Genomic DNA, 20463 nt, shown 5'->3' with positions numbered 1-20463 from the left:
ATAACTGGGGCTGTCAGTTGGGCTGCTGATGAGCAGAGGAGTTGCAGAGTCACTGAGGAACACACTGTGTTAGGGAGGGCTTAACTAAGGGACAGCTCAGCTGTGTCCACAGTTACACATCTGCTACCGTGAAAAGCATATGCACTTTCTGGGCCTTCAGTTAAGCAAGGTCTTTCAGTTGCTATTGCAAGGCTGTTATTTGCACAGATGTATGCACATGCACACAGGACGCTGGTGTTTTCTTAGAACTTTCTGGCCAACATCCAATTAATCTTTAACTGTGAAATCTATATTTAGCAACTGTTTTCACTGTGATGTTTCCTCAGAAAATGTATTTTGGTCCTATGTACGTACGATTCATTAAATGTTAAATAAATAAGGCATAATGATGCTCACAGTATTAAGCTAAAATATTTTCTTTTGGTACTTTCTGTATCTCCTGTTCCACTTCCACATATACAAAAAAGCATATATATATTTCTAGCTGCAATTTCATTCAGTTCATAAAAGGAGAATAAAGAAAAAAGGATAAACAAATTTTAGATCTCTATAATAAACCAGACTTTTCTGATACTTTATATCTGGTGTAACTTTGGGAAAAAGAAAAAAAAAAAAAAAAAAGAAGAAAAGGTTTGGGAGGTTTGTTGTCCATTTCAAACTTTTGAAACTTTTTTTTTCTGAAAAAAAATATTTTGAGACTTCTAACAAAGCAAAAGAGTAAAAGATGAATTTTAAATGTGTTAAAACATTCTGTTTTGTGAAAAGCAAATGTTTTGTTTCAGTTTCCATCTTTCAAAAGCATCTTAAATTTCTAAGAAAATAAAAGGAAATTCTGAGATAGAAAACTATTTCGAGTGGATCCATTTTTAAAATATCAAAACATCAATTTATTTCTTAACACGTTGAATACGTGTTTTCAAAGCAATTCTGTAATGCTGAGTGTACATTTTTTCCAAGAAAAGATTTATGCATCCGACTGTAATCAGTTCACACCTCCCTAAAATGAGTGTAAGCAGACGTATAATGCTTCTGTTATAATGTGGTATGGCTTCCACTCACAGGGGAAATGCTGGCTCCAGCAATGTCAAAGAGAGATTCTCAAACTCATTTCTTCACACCTAATTCATGTTTCATCTTTAAGAATCAGTGATTTCACACTAATCTAAATATTGCTACTCTTACTGGTACAATTGCCAGATCACTCACATTAAATATGTTTAGTATTGCAACAATTCAGATTTTTTACTTTATCAAGGGCCAAAATAATCGTTCATGCCCTAGATATTTCCTGTCTAGACTACTATATTGGTCTTTTGGACAGATTTCCTGCTTTTTTCCATTGTTATTTCCAAAGTGAAATGTGCAAAACTCTGTAGCTTGTTTCTTACTTTTCTAAGCTCTCAAGAAGATGATGGTCCTGTTTTCTTGGCTCATAATATTAGAAAACTATACCCCTGGTGAGGAATCAATCCTTTATATTTGAATTGTGATTACAGGAGAAAGCAGAAACTGATTCTGTGGGTTAATCTACAAGAGTCCTCTTTAGATAATGGCAAATTTATAGCGGTGGCCTCTGAAGTATCCTGTTGTGCTCCGATGAAAGATGATAACACCCTGCATTCTGCAACTCAGTATAGACACTGAGAGGTCAAACATTCAGGTGGGTTTCATTCATTATTTTATTCTGAACATATTAAAGTTAGCTGTCTCATCTAAATTAACCACACAATCTCCACCAGCATCTCCAGATAATTATTTATCTGAATTATCTTAGATGCCTGTCTTAACACACCATATATGGCCTTTCTAGGACACCTGTTTCAGTGTACTGAGGGTTCTCTGAACCTAAATAAGACTACATCAGATGCTTAAATTTTAGATAGCTAAATTAGATTAGAAGAATACTATCTCCCCTTTTCTGCTGGATACCTTGTAATTTGTGAAGGATGTCTAAGAATTGTCGTGACCGTCCCTGGAATGATAAATATTTTTAGAGTGGCAGAACAGGTCATTAAGTGATTAATAAGCCATCATCTGTTATTTTTAATTGCAGTTTGAGCTTGATCAAATTTATTATAACATTCAGTAATTCTAGTTCAACCTTTGTTTCAATATCTTATTCTCTAGCATTTGATTGAATGATCAGTGAGAATCCATAGCATACATTTTAATTAATCAACATTAATCTTTCAGTTTTTCCTATAGCAATGACTTATTTCATGTATTTCTTCAATATGTTCATCCATGCACAATTTTCATCTGTTGTCTGAATGTACTTTGGAAAATTGTGACCCAAGATTTACTCATTGACACCATGTTGTGGTTTCTTTTGTACTTGGGGCATAGGCAGCTTCACTGCTTGTGTGATTTTGTAACCTTTGAGATTTCAGCTGAGTGACTTTGTTCTTCTATAATCATGAATTTTGTTTTATTGAGTTTCGTATTTAACATGTTTTTATATAAGGAATGCTATTCATGCATGTTTCCAACCAGTACTCCAACAAAGCTCAAGTGTTCTGTTGATCTCATTGTGAAGAGTTTTTAACAAAGATTTTTGGAGGCTTTCCAATAAAAATGCAACAGAAGCAGACAGGGAGAGGTTAGGCAAACAGTGCTGCATTACACATGGCCACATATAATACTATGCTCAGGAAAGGCGAAAGAAATATAATTGCTCAAAGGAACCATTTATGGGGAAAAACAGTAATAAACATAAGTGAATGTTTCAGAATCATCTTTAGTTTGAAGAAATGATGAGGACCAATGCCATCGCTAGTCTATAAGATTTTGTCTCACTACAAAACTTTCCAGCTTTTGATGGTGTGTAAACCAAATGCTCTTTCAAACATATTTCAAGATGCTTTTACAAATCTCCAGTTCTGTCCCAAATCTTTACAAATAACAGCAAACACAGAGTGAGGGTGGTATTAGTTGAGTAAGCTGTAGGCTATGCATGTTTTGTTGTTCCATGTTGTTAAAAGTAAAGAGCTGTGGCTATCTTATGCTATTCCAATGAAGATTGTTCAGACTGTATTGTCTAAACCTCAGTGTCATATGGTGTCTTCTGTCTTCTTTCAGAGCGTATTTATTTACCATGGCCAGATCTACAAGCAAAAATTCTCCATGTTCTTTTCTCTGTGAAGATATTCTAGGCAGCCAGACAATTCCTCATTCTCTATATTGAGATAGATGAGAGTGTACATGGGCCTGTTTGTCATCTCACGGCTGATGCACGCTTCCTTAGAGAACAGGTCTGGGTAGGGCTAGAGCAGCCTCTGGGCTGTGCTAACAGAAAAGCAGATGTCCCTAAGGAGCTCCTGACTGATCCCAGCCTCTTTTAAAAATCTTAATGCTCAGGGAAAAAAAGAGCAAACATTTTTAATTTGGTATGAAGTATTTGTTCCTTCCCTGCTATACTGTTCACCCATGTACAAACTTCAGATGTTTCATCAGCTACTGAATTTTGCACAGGGAAAACCCAAAAATGCTTTTCTTTTTTTTTTTTTCTTTTTTTTTTTTTTTCCAGTTACATTACTTCGGGCTTTAATGTGAATCTATGAGATACTGAATCTTTGTAGCACGGATGCAAATGTCGTTGTTGCAGATGGAGCACTTTTCTAATGAAACAAGCCTGATTAGTTCTGCTAATGCTCTTGTTCTGTTAAAGACTTTCCCTTTTCTCAAAGAGAGGCATCAGAGGTTGACACCTGGGCTACCAGGAAGTTGAGATTTTCTCCAGTGGGCTCATCACTAGTTGAATATTAATAACATCTGAGCCAATATGCTTTGAGTATACACTAGATTTGCCTCCTTACTGTACATCATCTTTGAATCCTAAATTTCTCATGGTCATAACACCAATAGAGAACAGTTATTTATCAGATATTGCTTTTCAGTTAGTCTTGGTTTTCCAGCACTGATATGCATGCATTAGTAATATGTGCTATATATATATAATTTCCGCTGTAATATTAAATTTCAGATGCATTTTTATCATCCCATCTCTTCACCCTCTCTCAATATAGAAGATCTTATAGTATTGCTTCACTCAGCTGCTCTGCTTTTTTAACTCTCCTATAGATTTAAATACGTGGCAGTTGTAACAAGTATATTTATGTGCCTAATTTTAAACTTGCTGAGTGAAAATCACTAAAATCAATTCAGAAATTAATGCCTTTAGAAGCCGCAATAGCACAACTTCACTTGCTGTCAGTTAGTGGAAGTTTAATAGTGCTGCCTACAAAAAAAGCTATGAGATCTTATACTTTTGCTAAAACTATTACTGAACTTTCAAAAGGGGGTAAAAAAGGGGGTTTTGGTTCAGTTGTGGGGTGATTTTTTTTTTGTCTAGACATTGCCTAATACAATGAAGAAAGTTACAAATTATAAACATATCAGCATTTCATTTCAATACCTATGAAATTAGATGATTTCATACAAGAATGAAACAAAAACTCATGTTCTATACAGACATACGGAAATATAAGTGTGTGTCTATACCACGCACTTATCCCTAGGCTAGTATCAGCCTACTCTGTCAGGATGCTGCACGACATCCATGTGTTGTTGCCAGATCAGAATTGCCTCGCTGGCTTCAGGGTCACAGCACATGCCGTGCTAGTGCTGAAAGCAGAGAAGGGTGGTTAGCAACTCTTTCAGCAATAGAGGCAAATCTGTCCTCTTCCTTCGGGGTGGGAAGGGGCAGAAGGAGGCAGAGGCTGTCAGAAGAGGGGTTGGGGCTATGTCTGGCTTTTCTATTCCTCTTTTCCTGAAATCTTGGGCAACTACCTAATTTGCCCACAGCTGACAATTTAGGTATGTCCTCTAATGCCAGTAAGGCTGAATAATTTCTCTAGTGGATTTTGTTGTTGCTGTTGTGTTTTAAGGGGTCTAACATCATCCGCAGCAGGATTAGACATTGAGAAACAAGCTGTATCCTTAAAAACAATTTTCCACAGCTAAAAGTTTGAAATGAGAGCTTGTCTGATGACTTCATCCTTATCTTCTTCCCCAAAACCTCACAAGACCCCCAAACTTTAAACTCAGTCCAAGATCTCTCCAGGGTCCCCTAATTTAATATCATGTCATCACAGACTCGGAAAGGATCTCTCGACTTCACCTGATCAGCTATCCATTCAAATTACTTCCCCAGGCAAAACTGAATGCTCCCTGGGTGAATGTCTGGAGGAAAGTCTCAGAAGCATGTATGATTTATATGTGTTAGCTAACCAACTCCAAAAAGCCACTTTCTTTATGGTACTTAGGGAAGCCTGCACGAAATGAAGCTGGGATTGGTAAAGGTACTGGAGAAGAAAGTGAAGCTCTCTGAGGGCATATGAATAAGTATGACATACATCCTGAACTTCTTTATTTCATATTCTATACTGATCACAAGTATAAATAAAAAGTAAACATGCTCGCACCACATGAAAAAACTTTATGAACTCATTCATATGTTTCAAGATAAATGCTACAAAAGATGGAAAGATGCACTTTGGAAAGACGTAATTATGCATGTTTCTGTATAATATACATTCATTTTCTGTGCATTTCTTATTATGTAGAATGAATTAAGATAGGTGGCCCAGGAAAAAGGGCCACTGTTGAAAAGGTGAATGAGAAGCAGTAGCTTCAGGGAGGTGAAGCTGAAGGAGGGAGAAAAAATAGTATGCTGAGCAAGAGGGAAAAGCATGCTCCAAGCACAAAAAGTCACAAGGCATAGGTAGCTTAGTTCAGAAACAGGCAATACTATAGACTCACATCGCTCTGTTAGCTAAATTAGACTAATCTGTTTAACAGTGAACACATTTTCAAAAAAATTACTGGTGTGTACTTGAGCTTTACAGAGCTGCAAAGAAGTTGGCAAATTGGCCAGATACTGTGTGCTTAGTAAAAGGGTTCAAAATCAGGAAAGGAACCACAGAGTCTTGATTTCAGCTGCTTGTGAGGTCTCTCGGGGAAACGTATGCCAATCAATAATTAGAGTAACTGACAAAAGCTATGCATGGTGAATACAGCAGAGGCAGATAATGTATACTGATTGGCGGCAATTTGTGTGCAGGGTGATCACTAAAATAAGGAAACTGTAGCAGTGAGACATTTAAAACGGAAACAGCAGAACATTTTAGTATTTTCAAAGTACACCTCCTTTAGTCAATGGAAAAAGACAACTATGTCCAGAAAGAAATTCGCCTTATTTTAGAGAGAGGGTGAATTGCTTCCTGGAGTGCATTGCTCTCTCTCTACTCATTTGCTACAGGAAGAGACCAGCTAACTGATAAAGAATATATCCTACATTTTTTTGAGAAATTTATAATGGAGTTTAATAACTATTTTCCTGAAGGTGTTCCATTCAGATAAGCGTGAACCCAGTTTGACAGTATATAGAAAAAGTTATCATGTGTAGAACTTATATTTGTTTTGCAAAATAAACTGTTGCAAATGTTTATTCACATTTTTTTTTCTGAAATAATGCAAGCATATAAATCCATAATTATCAATGGTATTTAATTTTTTTTCCAGAAGTCCTTGGACTCTAGTACTTTTCTTACAACCTTAGAACTACTTAGAACAGGAGAATGTCTTGTGACTCCAGTATATGTTCTGATACGTTTGTATTGATAAATAGATTAATGTTTATAGATATTGAGTTTCAGTTCTAAGCCTAATATAATATTTGTTGGGTTTATTTTTTTTCTGTAGATAAGGGGGTTTATATTTTTGCTTTTTGTGTGTTTTTTTTTTTTATTATTATAACTGAAAGTAACATTATATGAAATTTGCAATAAATCAATCAAAATGCAGACTTTTCAAATCCTCGAATGTCTTCTGTGATAGTGTATGAGAGAAAGGCAAATATGCAATAGCTTGTTCAGAAAAATTGTAACCAAATAATTGAAAACCTGTCCTAATGAGGAAGAATAAGTACAGAAAAGAAATAGCAAGATGCAGATAGACCTTTAAAAGATTCACAAACTCATCAACTGGTCTTCAAAACCAAAGCTGATTATTTTTCATCAAAAAAAGGGAAAAAAGTAAACAGAATGAGACAGTTGAATGTTTCTGATCTTTATATAACCTCAGAAGAAAAGATGAGAATGCAGGAGCGGGTGGCTGCAAATCCTGTTCTAGAGTAGCTCCCTACATTTAATCCAAGGAGGTCTGCATATAACTTAGAGTATAACAAACCTTCTATTATTAAACAGGTTGTTTCCCTTTCCTTTTCTTACTGATCAGACCTTATGCAAGTAATAGTTTCTGAAAAAAAGACTACTTTTAAACACTGAACTTTATCGGTAGTCTTTGACTCTTTAAAGTAAAGCTCAAATATTTCATTAGTAAGCAAAATCTATTAATGTAGATTTTTACAAGCATATATATTGCTATTTCATTTGATTTCCTTGCTGGTAGCTACATTTAATTCTGATTTTTTTTAAAGGCAGTCCTACTGAGAGGACTTGATATGGCATAAATTAGATAATCAGATGTTAGAATCATAAAAGGTGTATTCTCAACTCCCACTATCTTTTAGCTGCAGATTACAGCCTGAAGGTGATTGCAGCAGGGACAGGAGAACTAGACTGGTTGGTTTGTGCCTTTCATACAGTTGCAATCTCATATCTTGCATGGTACAGGCTGCAGTATCTCCCTCTGCAAGTTCTATATCAAACTCATATATATTTTGCTCAACCAATGTATATCTTTTTGAAAACTATCCAGTCTCAAATTAATTTTTCAAATGAAAAAGATAGTTATAGAATCATTGAATCATAGAATATCTCAAGTTGGAAGGGACCCGTAAGGATCATCGAGTTATAAAATGTAGAGGAACGTGACCCCTGACTCTTTTTGCTGCACATGTGAAAGTAGGATAAGTTACACAGTCTTGTTTAGAAATGCCCTTCAGTGAGTTGATAACACAGTCCAGGTTGTAACTCATGGATGAGGCAAGGGAAGTAACAAGGCAGCCTTTGGGAGTCTAGGATGCTGATATTTCTTTTCTCATTCATATGACATAATGATTCATACTCCACAGGCATAGTTACAAGTCAAGTCTACTCCACAGCTTTCATAGCTGTTTCATGACATTTAACATTAGGCTGGTGGATCTATGAACTAAGTGAGCCAAAAAAGTCAAATAACCACAAATCCTTATAGAAGAAGTACAATTGCCACAGTTATAAATAAATAAATAAACTGTTAATTCTGATCAGACTTAGAGTTAACTTTGGTTTTAGATATGGCTTTATGTTACTAGTATATTTACTACAAAATAGCCAAGAAAAACACATTTTATGGTCACTAAAAAAGGCATTGGTAAGACTGCCTCTTGTAGTTCTCTGCATCTGGAAAATTAACATAAAGCTGAAAAAGAAAAGCGCAAATGTAATGCCTTATTAACATCAAATTACTGAGTCTGCCTTTTCCTACAACTTCCATATACTTCTGAAGAGGTAATAAAAATGGTGAAAGGGGCCCCACATATTTTTTTTTAAAAAAGGAGACCTGTATGAATACATGCACATAAGCATCTTCCATACCTCATTTTAAAAAGCAAGTACGGTAGTATTCTGAAAGAGTGAGGAACAATTTCTGGTATAGAATTAACATTTGTGGTGCATTTAGTAAAATAGATAATGGAAGAGATAAGAAATATATTTCCATTGCCTTTGAATCTTTTTTCATCCCACTCCCACCCCACTATTAGAGACAGAAACCAAATGACTCTGTAAAATAGAATGATGGAAGCAAAAGACATTTAAATTATACTATATAATGGTGGAGTTTTTAAGTAAGACCTTATATGTCTGCCCTTTCTGAACTTATCACACCCCTAGTCAAGTGTTGGTGTTTGATCCATTGTTTGCTGTCCTGTATTTTAAGTGACTGGACTGCCTAGATTTTCAGGAAAGGAAAATGAAGAAAACCATCCAAGACATTAAAACTTCATGAGGCTTGATTCAATTAATTGCCTTTTTGTGTTCTCTGCTACCAAATTTTTTGTTTATCAGAGAGCAAAAATGATAATGTTGGATAATGGGATTAGAATACAACTAAACTAACAAGCACATGAAATTCAATATACAGGCAATAAAGCTAGCTATCATTTTTACGTTGATTTGTGTGTGCAAAACACACTTTAAACTGACCTAATGTGAAATTTGTCATGGATAGATACCAACAGTGACAGCTGAGGAATTTTCTTCTAAGAAGTCATGGGATTAAAAGCAAGCTGTCAGGAAATTGCAGAAGGAAAGTCCCAAATTTTCATTCATTCAGCTGCAGACCTTTCTGGAGGAGATAAAGAGCTGGAGCTCCCATGATAAAAACTACTCCCAGTACTGTCCCATGAATACTCATCACAGAATCACAGAATCACAGAATCACAGAATGTTAGGGATTGGAAGGGACCTCGAAAGATCATTTAGTCCAATCCCCCTGCCGGAGCAGGATTGCCTAGACCATATCACACAGGAACGCGTCCAGGCGGGTTTTGAATGTCTCCAGAGAAGGAGACTCCACAACCTCTCTGGGCAGCCTGTTCCAGTGTTTGGTCACCCTCACCGTAAAGAAGTTTTTCCTCATATTTACGTGGAACATCCTGTGTGCCACCTTGCACCCATTGCCCCTTGTCCTGTCAAGGGATGTCACTGAGAAGAGCCTGGCTCCATCCTCATGACACTTGCCCTTTACATATTTATAAACATTAATGAGGTCACCCCTCAGTCTCCTCTTCTCTAAGCTAAAGAGACCCATCTCCCTCAGCCTCTCCTCAGAAGGGAGATGTTCCACTCCCTTAATCATCTTTGTGGCTCTGCGCTGGACTCTCTCTAGCCGTTCCCTGTCCTTCTTGAACTGAGGGGCCCAGAACTGGACACAATATTCCAGATGCGGCCTCACCAGGGCAGAGTAGAGGGGGAGGAGAACCTCTCTCGACCTGCTAACCACACCCCTTCTAATACACCCCAGGATGCCATTGGCCTTCTTGGCCACAAGGGCACACTGCAATTCACTGCAATTCACTGCAATTCATCACTGTCATTCATAGCTTGGCTGCATCTTTGTCCATCACCCTCTCTTGGAGGGTGTCCCATCATCTTCATGAATTAAGTTAATATTATTCCCTTTTGCAAATAGGTGTGAACAAGGAACCATAAGAATGATGGTATCAGGTCAGAAGAACTATTCACTTAACCCAGTATTCTGCCTCCAGCAATGGGCACAAGCTGAAACCTAGACAAGAGTAAGAACGAAGCTGTCGTATGTGAAAGCTTCTCAATATACTTTCCCAGCTTGTAGCTGTTTTCAGTTCAGTTAGTTTTCTAAGACAGATGTAGTTTAGTTATTCCCAGTGAATTTTTGTTCCATGAACTTTTCCAGTCAGTCCTATAAATTTAACATGCACACCATCCTTTGGAGAGGAGTTCTACGTATCTGCTGTCCACTGAGTGAAGTATAACCACCTTTTTTATTTGTTTGTTTTACACTTGATCCCTCCTAAATTCACCTGTACTGCTTTGTTTTTATCCTGGAAGACAATGAACAGTCTATCCCTAACCTCCTTTTCCCTGACATTATGATTTTGTAGACTTCCGCTGTATCATCCAAGTCACGACTTTTCCAGATGGAAAGAGTCCTAGCACACTTACAGAAACCGTTTCACACCCCTGCACACCCTTGTTGCCCTTCTCTGCATCTTTTCCAGTTGTATTAATACCATTTTGGAGATATGGAGATTAGATACTCAGTTTTCAAGATAAAGGTATACAGTGTTTTCTGTTTTGTTCTGTAGTGCCTTCCCAATAATTCCTAATACTGCTTGTTTTCTTGATTTCTACAGAGCTTTGAGCTGAAGTTTTCATGATTCTCTCGATCATAACCCCAACTTCTCACAACCTGTGTTGCAATGATCAGCTCAGAGCCCATCCTCTTATATATGATGTTGGAATACTTTTTCCCCGAGTGCATTATTTTTTGTTAATCCATTTTGAATACTGTCTTTCATTTTATTACCTTGTAGCTCAGTCTCATAAAGAACTTTTGCAAGGCTTTACAGCCATTGCTCTTCTCTACTATGTAATTAGTTTAACAACCTTTGCAAACTTTCTTACCTTACTGATCACCCCGTGGTTTAGGTCAGTTATTTGTAAGATAAACACCACAGGTCTCAGTACAGCTCCCTGCAGAACTGCACTGGTGTCTCTTTGTTGCAAGAGCTGGCCGTGTATTTCAGCCTTATGTTTTCTACCTTTTTAGCAAATGATTTATCTATGCAAGGACATTCTTTCTTATGCTTTGCTCCTCGTTTCCTTAGATGATAATGCAGAGAGGCTTTGTCAAAAGCCTTTGGAAGTCCAAGCAGAACTGTATGAGCAACACACCTTTGTTCCCATGCTTTTTGTTGACTCTTTTAAGGTATTCTATTAGTTTTAAAGACAATACATCCTTTTGTAAAAGCCATGTTGACACTTCCTAAGCAGACTATATATAAAGGTATCCACATATTCTTTTCTTTGTTACTGTTTCTAGTAATTTGGTAAGAGCAAATGTCAGACTTGGAGGACTGTATCCTTCATAACTGCCCTGGAACCATTCTTAAAGTTTAAAGTCACTTTTGCCACTTTCCAGTCATCATATATCACGACATTTTTTTACAAGAGGTTAGACATTACTATTAGCATTCCAGCTATCTCATCCTTTAAAGTGGCCATAGAATTCTTGGGTGATTACCAAGCTCTGGTTCTGGTGTTTTCTTGTTGATTTTGTTTATATATCCCATAATCTGTGGTCAGTTAAATTTTAGGCAGATGCTCTGAGTAATCTCCCACAATGAAAGGTTCTGGTTTAACTAGTTCCTTCTAAAGTGATCCCCAATTGTTTTTTCTTATGTGATTTTACCTAACCATCATTGGCTCTACAGACTCTCCTGATGGCCTCTTGATTTTGATGAATTTGAAAAAAAAAAAGATTTATTTTTTTTTTTCCAGTTTTTTTGGCTAGTTTTCCTTCAATCTCTTTTTTTTCCTGTCTTACTGTGTTTCCTTTCACGGTCAGGTAGATATAAACTTCCGCATTATCCTAATGTAAGACAGATAATTTTTTCTTCTAAATTTAATATGTCATTTTAAAATTTCATTTATAAAGTTATTATATATCTAAAATCAGAGATATATTGAATATGAAGTGGCTTATAAGTCTGCTCTACCATATTTTGTATATATTTTCTGACCCCTCAAAAAGAATATGTACACATGTTTTAACCTGTAACAGATGGCATGCAGAGAATGAATGATGAGCATCTTCACTGGTATAAATCAACTTTGTTCTGTTCAGTGAAAGGTCTACCTCTTCCAGTATCTTATGTTTAACAGTGCCACTATCAATGTTCATGGAAAGAATAAAAGAACAGTGAAAGCACAGGATGACGTTTCCCCTGGCCATAGAGCCTCTGACAGCCACTGGTTTGGTCACGTCTTCATGAAATTTGCTCCGTGTTTGATAGTCCCCAGAGTACTTGCTCCTCTGTGAATTTGTCTAATACCACTCGGAACCCAGCTATATGTTTGAGCTTCACAATATCCCAAGGCAGTTAGTTGCCTAATTTATTTACTTATCTTGTTAAAAGCACATTTTAAAGGGATACCCTGACCTCTGATAATTTCATTGTTGTTCCCTTCTGTCATGTTTTCAGGCAAAGGGAATAAATTGTTCTGATTCTATATGTGGTTACTCAAAAAAAGTGCATAACATTGACTTCCACGCATAAAATTGTTGTCTTTCAATTAAGATTAACTGCAGTTATCATGATAAACAGACTACAAGCAAGCATGAATAAAATTTATGCCCTTTTTTTTTTTTTAATTCCACTGACATGTATTCGACTTACCTACAGTTTATGCAGCAGTTTGGAAGAACTTTGTCTTTAGCTGAAAGAGAAAGAAAACTGGCTAAAAAAATTCTCTATTTTGGAAGAAAGTGTTGTAACCAGCTACAAGGATCATTACAGCCCAAAGTGCATCCACCACCCATGAACATTTTAAATACACTGAAGAGTTTTGGTATTTAAACACATTTCTTATGTTCATTTCCTTTAGTTCTTGAGGCATTTAACATATTTGAAGATACCACAATAAATCATGCTCAAATTATCTAGAACTTGCTTTAATTAAGAGTTAAGTATTTATATTAAATTTTATAGGAAAAAGAAATTTTAAGAATCACTTTTTAAATGTAAAATTTACTGCTGTACACAGCATTCCTTTGTCATAATGATGGAAGTATATTATGTTTAACATTTCTGCCATATAATTCTCCCTCAGTAAATTCTTTGGAACTTTTACAGTTTTATGTCTCCTGATAAGTCTAGTTCCTAATGAAGCAAAGGACCACACTTAAATTTAACTAAATTACCACCAAGAAAGATTTGTCTGATAAATGCAACTCTTTTATTCTGTTCATGAGTTTCCCTCAAACAGGTCTTTTAACCTTGCAATTAACACAAAGACCCAAATGCTTATTCTGTGAAGGTTTATTTGTAAAAGCTTTATTGCTTGCAGCCTGAGTTAGCCTCTTTGATTTTCTTTTAAACTCCATCTGTATTTGAAAATAAAATAGTCTAGGGTTCGTTCTTTGGCCCTCAGGCACCAAATGTCCATAATATATGTCCGTACAGCTAAACTCTCTTCCTCTGCTAGACAGAGCACCTTTATACATGCTTTCTGTTGGGAACAGCCCTGTTCTCAGCACTATTTGGGAGGATAATTGTTGGCACAAGCCAAAACCATGCCACAGGGCATGTTCACCAGTACGCAGTACCACGTGCCCGTGTTTGAACCTAGAGTCCTGCCCTGTTTACTTTATTAGTGCAAGTGCAACCCTCAAATAATTAATGATATATAAAGGAGTTTCATACTTCAGAGCTGAAGTGTTGTTTTCAAACTATTTATTTAGACTGTTACAGTTCGTTATTTGGCTTAACATCAGCAAAGGACAAGCCAAGCCACATGGTATTGCTTATTCTCCTTGACAGGCTTTTTCTGAACAAAGAATAACAACTAGAAGAGATAGCTAGGGGGACAGAAAGAAAAAAGGGAAAAAAAGGAAAAAAAGGAAAAAAGAAGTCAGTGACCTCTTCAGTTTTCCCTTCACTGAAAAAGAAACATTTTAAGATCTTTTAACCTGGTCTATTCAAGTAAAAATAATCATTGTTAGTTATGCATAGCAATTTACCTCTTTACACACAAATTATGATCCTGTAATAATAAAACCAAGCCAGTTTTCCATATACAAAAGGGACAAAAAGCTCTTTGTGAAAAATATTCATGAATATTATATAAAAGAACAAGCAGCAATGACAGTGTACAGCTTCTTAAGATCAGAAGATTTTTGAAGACTATTTTTTAGCTTATGTATCCAAATCTAACTCTTAATGTGGAAGTTCAGAGTAGTATGAATCAAACTGGAGGTAAAGCTCTTTAAAATTTCTGTACATATGTTTTCCCATAGATGCATGTATCAATGTATGGATTATTTTTAAAGGAACGTAGCACTCAATGAAAAACAACACCACATGAACAACACCGGACATTTTGTTTCACAATACTCTGATATGATGCATTATTCTTCCTACATCTAACGGGCACCGATGTATATAGGGTCAGAGCTAGTTTTCAGCAAGAGGAGAACTCTCTATGTTTACCTCTAAGGAGGATCTGAAATGACATTTGCTGTTATTGCTGGTCCATGTTAGCACAATGCAAGCAGGTGGTAGTACCTTTGGAGAATAAAAGGAGCCCGGTGGGCTAACAACAGGTTTCATGAGAGCTTTAATTTCAATGCAGACAAATAATAAAGGCGAAACATCAAAAGCTGGATTCACCATGCAAAGAAAAATACCAAAATTTAAATGCCAGTGTATAGATATTTGCATGCAAATTAGATGTCTCAGCTCCCATTACAGACAGTGGGGATATCCACAAGGATGACTCAGTTGCCAGCACACAGGTGGCTACTGCCAGTGGAGATGCCCCAAGCCTGTCTTCTTGTGCCTGGCATCCAGCTGCTACTCCAAAGTTGCAAGGGCTGTTGTAGGGCTCCTGTGTGTCCCTCCTGTGCAGGTGTGCTGGATATTGAGAATGAGCAAAGTGTCACTGGCTGCCAGTGCCCAGGCAAGCAAGTCAAGTCTCTTGTCAATGTAGTCAGTCAAGTCTGGAGAGATACAGCCAGTCAGATGCAGGACTGTTTCTGGGTGAACTGGGTATTCTCTAGCCTCCATGGTGGGCAGACTTAGGGTCAGCTATAACACCAAATTCACATGTAAATAAATACACTTTCACCTGTCTTAATCTGGAACTAAACTTGACCCTGAAGACCTTTTTCAGGTACCCACACACAGATATCTCCTGCTGTTTGAGATGCCTTAGTGAGCCTGGGACATCCATGTAATGTAGTCTGTGGGAAACCTCTGGCTTTTTGGAGCAGCAGTTGAAGTTCAACCAAGATATCACAGGGCATCTTATACGCGAGCAATGACCTGAACCACAAGTGTCTAGAAGTTTAGAAAGTTTTAGAAGAAGCTATGTGTTGTACTAAGTCTTTGGCAGGTCATGATATCTCTCTGTTCTCCCCTTGGCAATGTATTTTTCTACCTGGAACCAGTGTATCCTTCCTAATCTCCATTTCTTCGCATTCTCTTTTGCAGGATCTGCAGACTTCCTTATGACCCAGATCCAGTCTCTCGCCCTATTTTGCATCAGTCTCTCTCAGAGCCTGAACAACCTCCTTTAAAATGAGTTTTAGAAGAATTTTCTTTGGGGATGTGGTACACTTTGGGCAGTGGATGGCCAGCTGCACTACTGTAATGATGTGTTGCAAGGCTTCTTCACATCACAGGCACCCAGGGACACCCTGTCCTTCACCTCCTACTTCAGTCCTAAAGAAATACTTGAAATGTCAGTCCCTGTAAAGTTTAATGAGATGATGCACTCCCAGAACATGCTGAGATCTTGAAATGAAATGTTGTGCTGGAAATTAAACTATTTTCTTCAAATGAAAGAAAAAGATGAGTAATCGAAATGCGACATTGATTTCAGTCTTCAGTATGAGTTTTAACTGGTAAGTAATTTTTCTACATCACACACTCCCCTGGTGTACAACAGTATAATTTTTTTCCAAAAAAGTCAATAAATGAAGTTGTGTTTTGTAGATTCGACCCTTGAAGATAAGAAATAAGATGTTATAGACCGACTGTACATCAGAGGAAAGAGAACTCTCTTGTTCCAAATTCGGACTGAGAGAGATTGCTTGTCCTTGGCAAAGTAGTACTCTAGAAATAGAAACAGGATCTCCAAACTCAAACCATGACAGGAAAGTTTGAGATGCCTACTGTCAGCTATTTTTCATATGAAAACACAAAAATCAGAAACTTTATCATGACAATAATCCTGAACAAAATGGCAAAAAAAGAGAGAAAATTAAATCATCCATCCCAGTTTTCCATACTACTGCTTATTATCCTTTCTCAAGTATTCAATGGCAGCAAATCCCTTCTATCAGGCCACCTGACCTCCTGTGTTGAATTGTAAATTTTGTGAAAAGTGACTTTCTAAGAGGTGAATTAAGGAACAAGCTCTGCACCAAGAAACAGTTAGTGTTCTACATAATGAAAATACTGTATAGCTACTATTCAAATTCAAATAAGGTATATAATATCTTTTCAGAAACAAAACTTGGACAATCTGTAAATTTGGGAGTGATGGCACAATTGTATGGAATATGACAGTGATTTCCGTCTGACAAATGAAAAATCATGACATACAGTAAAAAGCAGCATTGCAGGCACAAGCTGTATTATTAGGAAAAAAACATCAATTCAAGGTTAAAATATCTTCTGAAATATGAAAATGACTTTTGACCCTTCTGTTCTAACCTTTAAAAATGTGTTTTCAGAGAAGCTGTTGATTTCTGCATTGCAAGACCTTATTTAGAAGAAAAAACAAGTACAAAAAAAGTTTTAAATAATTAAATGCGTTAGATACTGAAGCAAATCTGTTTGGTTTTTATATTACCTTTACAGTACAAAGAAAACATTCCAATGAGTGAATGCTCCCTTCTCCAGCTTTCTCATCGGCAGTTTTGCTGAAGCTAGATCAAGTACTATTTGATATGGAAACTAAAATAAGTGGTAGTGAGTTCTGTACTTAATGAAAAATGTGTTGTAAATGAGTTGCAGTGCCTTTTCCAAGTGCTAATTTAAAGGCAACTCACAAAATGCAGGGTGTATGCTATGTTGTGAAAAAATATTTGGGTAAAGACAGATGCAACAGCTGTGACATTTTATGCATGTCTGAATTGTTAGGATTCTTTAGAATAGTCCTCAACAAAATGATACTGCTGCTGCCATAATCCTTATATGACGATTCATAGTACTGAAAACCAGGCCACATTCTTTGGTTTCTTTTTAAAGCTGTTGGATAAAATCTTAGCCCCACTAAAGTCAAGTCAAAATAAAAGCTACCATGGACCTGAAATGGGCCCAAGTTTCTCTCACGAGCAAAAAATAAATCCAGTTTTCCTTGAACATCCACATTTGATTCAGCATTTTAGTTTTTGTTAATTACCTCCACAAATGAAAGTGCACTGTGCATTTTATTAAGCTAACACATCCATTCCCTTAGGTACTTTACACATTTTTTGTTTTTGACATTGCAGGCAGGAAAAGCTTATTGATCGATGTTATGCTAAATGTTTTGTTTGGATGTGTGTACTCACAGGATGGCAGTGTTTCTTGCATTTTGTACTATTTAGTGTCAATATTATTACTCTCATTTTATAGTAAGTGTAAAACCAGAAATTAATTTGTTTAAAGTACGTGCAAAGTTGTAATTTGTAGAGATTTTTGGGTAAAAATAATTTACCTTTCTGTAGATTCTGGTTATTCTATAACCTTGCATTCAAGTTGTATGTATGAGCTAATAGTTGGCACAGAATCACAATAACTGTATTAAATTATAAATATGTTCTCAATATTTTAGATTACACATGGAAAAGTTATTGAGTCTGAGGACTGGATGCTTCAGATATTTATTAATTGAATATGGGTTATTTGTTTGAATCATTTCCAAGTTAGTAATAATGAGCAAAAAGTTAATAATCCCTAATGGCTGTTTGGGAGACTTACTGGAAATCAGTTGACTGCTTCAATCCCCATTGTAGCACAAAACTTTCCCTTACACTTTACAAAGCTGCCATCAATATCCAGGCAATTGCCACCAAGGCTGGTTACGCCTTTGGAAAGGTTAAGGAAGAAGTTACTGAAGTGAAGGTGCTGAACTACAATTCACAGTTTTTCTGTTAGTGTTGCAAAATATTTCAAGGACATTTGTCCTTTAAACAGACAGAAAAATTAAAATCTCTCCAGAGCTAACAATTCAATTTATTTTTTTGAATTTTTCATTCACGTTTGGAAGAAACAAGACATATGATAAGGATTTGTCCTCCGATAACAAAATGCTTCTCAAAAGAAGGGTATGGCTGGCTCCTGTAGGTAAGTATGGTCTGCACGTGCTGAGGATGCACCTGATTAGTTGAGCACTTTTACAGATACTGAGGTTTTAGAGGATGAGCAGTCGTAGTTAAACAAGTATCTTGTTCTTCTTTCACAAGAATTGTTTGCAGATAAGTATTTAGATCTTTTTTCTAAAGCCATATGCAAGTGTAATAATAATAGTCCTTTCACTGGCCACAGATGTGAATGAGGTCTTCACTGGAATGAGTAAATCCTGAGCTTAACTTTACATTTTTTTCACCCATGCTTAGAAGAAAATATATTTAGTGCAGAAAAATGCACAAGTATAGAATGCTTAGTGCAGTTAGAAAATTTAGTGCAGAAAAATGCAAAGTGCAGAACAATGACAGGTGTTCTTTCCAAGAATAGATTTATTGATTTATGCTTGAAAGTCATGCAGCTGCCAATGATCTTGCTTGGTTATTAATTTCAACAACATTTATTTACCTGGCATAACACTTAAAATCCAAAATAATGTACAAACTTCCTTGATTTACATAAAGTACTTTAACAAATGTTCAGGTCTGATAGACTTTAACACACTCATGTCAACCCTGAGTATAGAACTGCAGATTTGTAACATCTAGAATTTTTTATTCAAACTAATTGTATGTAATGTATTTTGCCTGGGTAGGCAGAAAAAATATGTAGTTTTTGCCCAAAGAAGACGTGCTCAATGAATGGTAAATCCAGGAATAACATCTTGGAATTCCTCATACGGGGGACATCCATTTTGTTGCATAAATGCACTACAAAAAATGTGACTTGTGTAATTTCTTCTATGTAAACATTGCATTTGGCCATTTATACTGCACTGATTAGGTATCTGTGGCTAAATGAACACATTCAGAAAAAGAAAAACATTTATGTGTTTGATGGCATCCTGTTTTCTGTCTCTGATTCAGTCTTTGTTCTGCCAAAAATACTGGAGATAGTGATGGAATTTGGACTACATTCTGATTATAGCTATCAGGACAAATCTGAGCTGTATTCATTCCTGTTCAGGGAATATAAATACCCTTCATTTTAATGGGTGCTTTTCTAGCCTAAAATCCCTGGAAAATCAAGGAAAAAAAAAAGGGATTTTTTTCAGAAACAAAATCCATAGCCATTTGTTACTGGAAATCACCAAAAATGAGTATTTGGGTTGGAACTTGATTGGACAAACTGTGTGATGGAGAAACCAGTGCGAAAGGAAAGGGGGCAGGTGAAGAGCCATTATTGGAGAAAACAGACACTAACCCGCAAAGAAATGGGAATTTGGAAAGATACCCACCTTAGCTGAAATCACATCCTACTACTGAAATCAATTACTGTGTTTATTTTTATTCCTTATATGTACAGTCCAAATCCCACTTTTTTTTTTTTTCTGAACCTCTGTGAAAGGGAAAAATAATATCCCAGTTTGACATATGTGAAATATTTAAATTTTTAGACATTTGTTTGAGTCTCAGAAGTTTCTCTTCTGCTCTTTTTGACTCCTATGTAAAGGCACAGTAGAATATAGGTGAGTGTATGAAATCAGTGACATAGAGGAGTCATTGAAAAAAGGCATAGAACAGTCATACACAGGCCACCGAGTAAACAATTTCAGTGCATTTAGCACTTCATGAAAATAAGGGGCATGTTTAAAAGTAGGGACAGACAGCTCTGTTTCCTTATAATTCTTTCAGCTCATTTCCTGACCTGAAGGTGAAATTCCATTGAACCCCCTTGGAAAAAAATAACTCTTTCCATCTCTAGCATAGGGGAAAAAAATAAAAGCATTGTGATTACACTGGTAAATGAGAACTGACTGTGGCCAGGATAATTTGCATTTGGATCCATACTTGCTAAATTTGCAGGAATTTTTGTTTGATTGTTTCTCAGTTATTTAGCCCTTTCTCACATTCTCGTCC

This window comes from Nyctibius grandis, chromosome 5, assembly GCF_013368605.1.
Source record: "Nyctibius grandis isolate bNycGra1 chromosome 5, bNycGra1.pri, whole genome shotgun sequence".
NCBI classification, from domain to species: Eukaryota; Metazoa; Chordata; class Aves; order Nyctibiiformes; family Nyctibiidae; genus Nyctibius; species Nyctibius grandis.
This window is presented reverse-complemented; position numbering follows the sequence as displayed.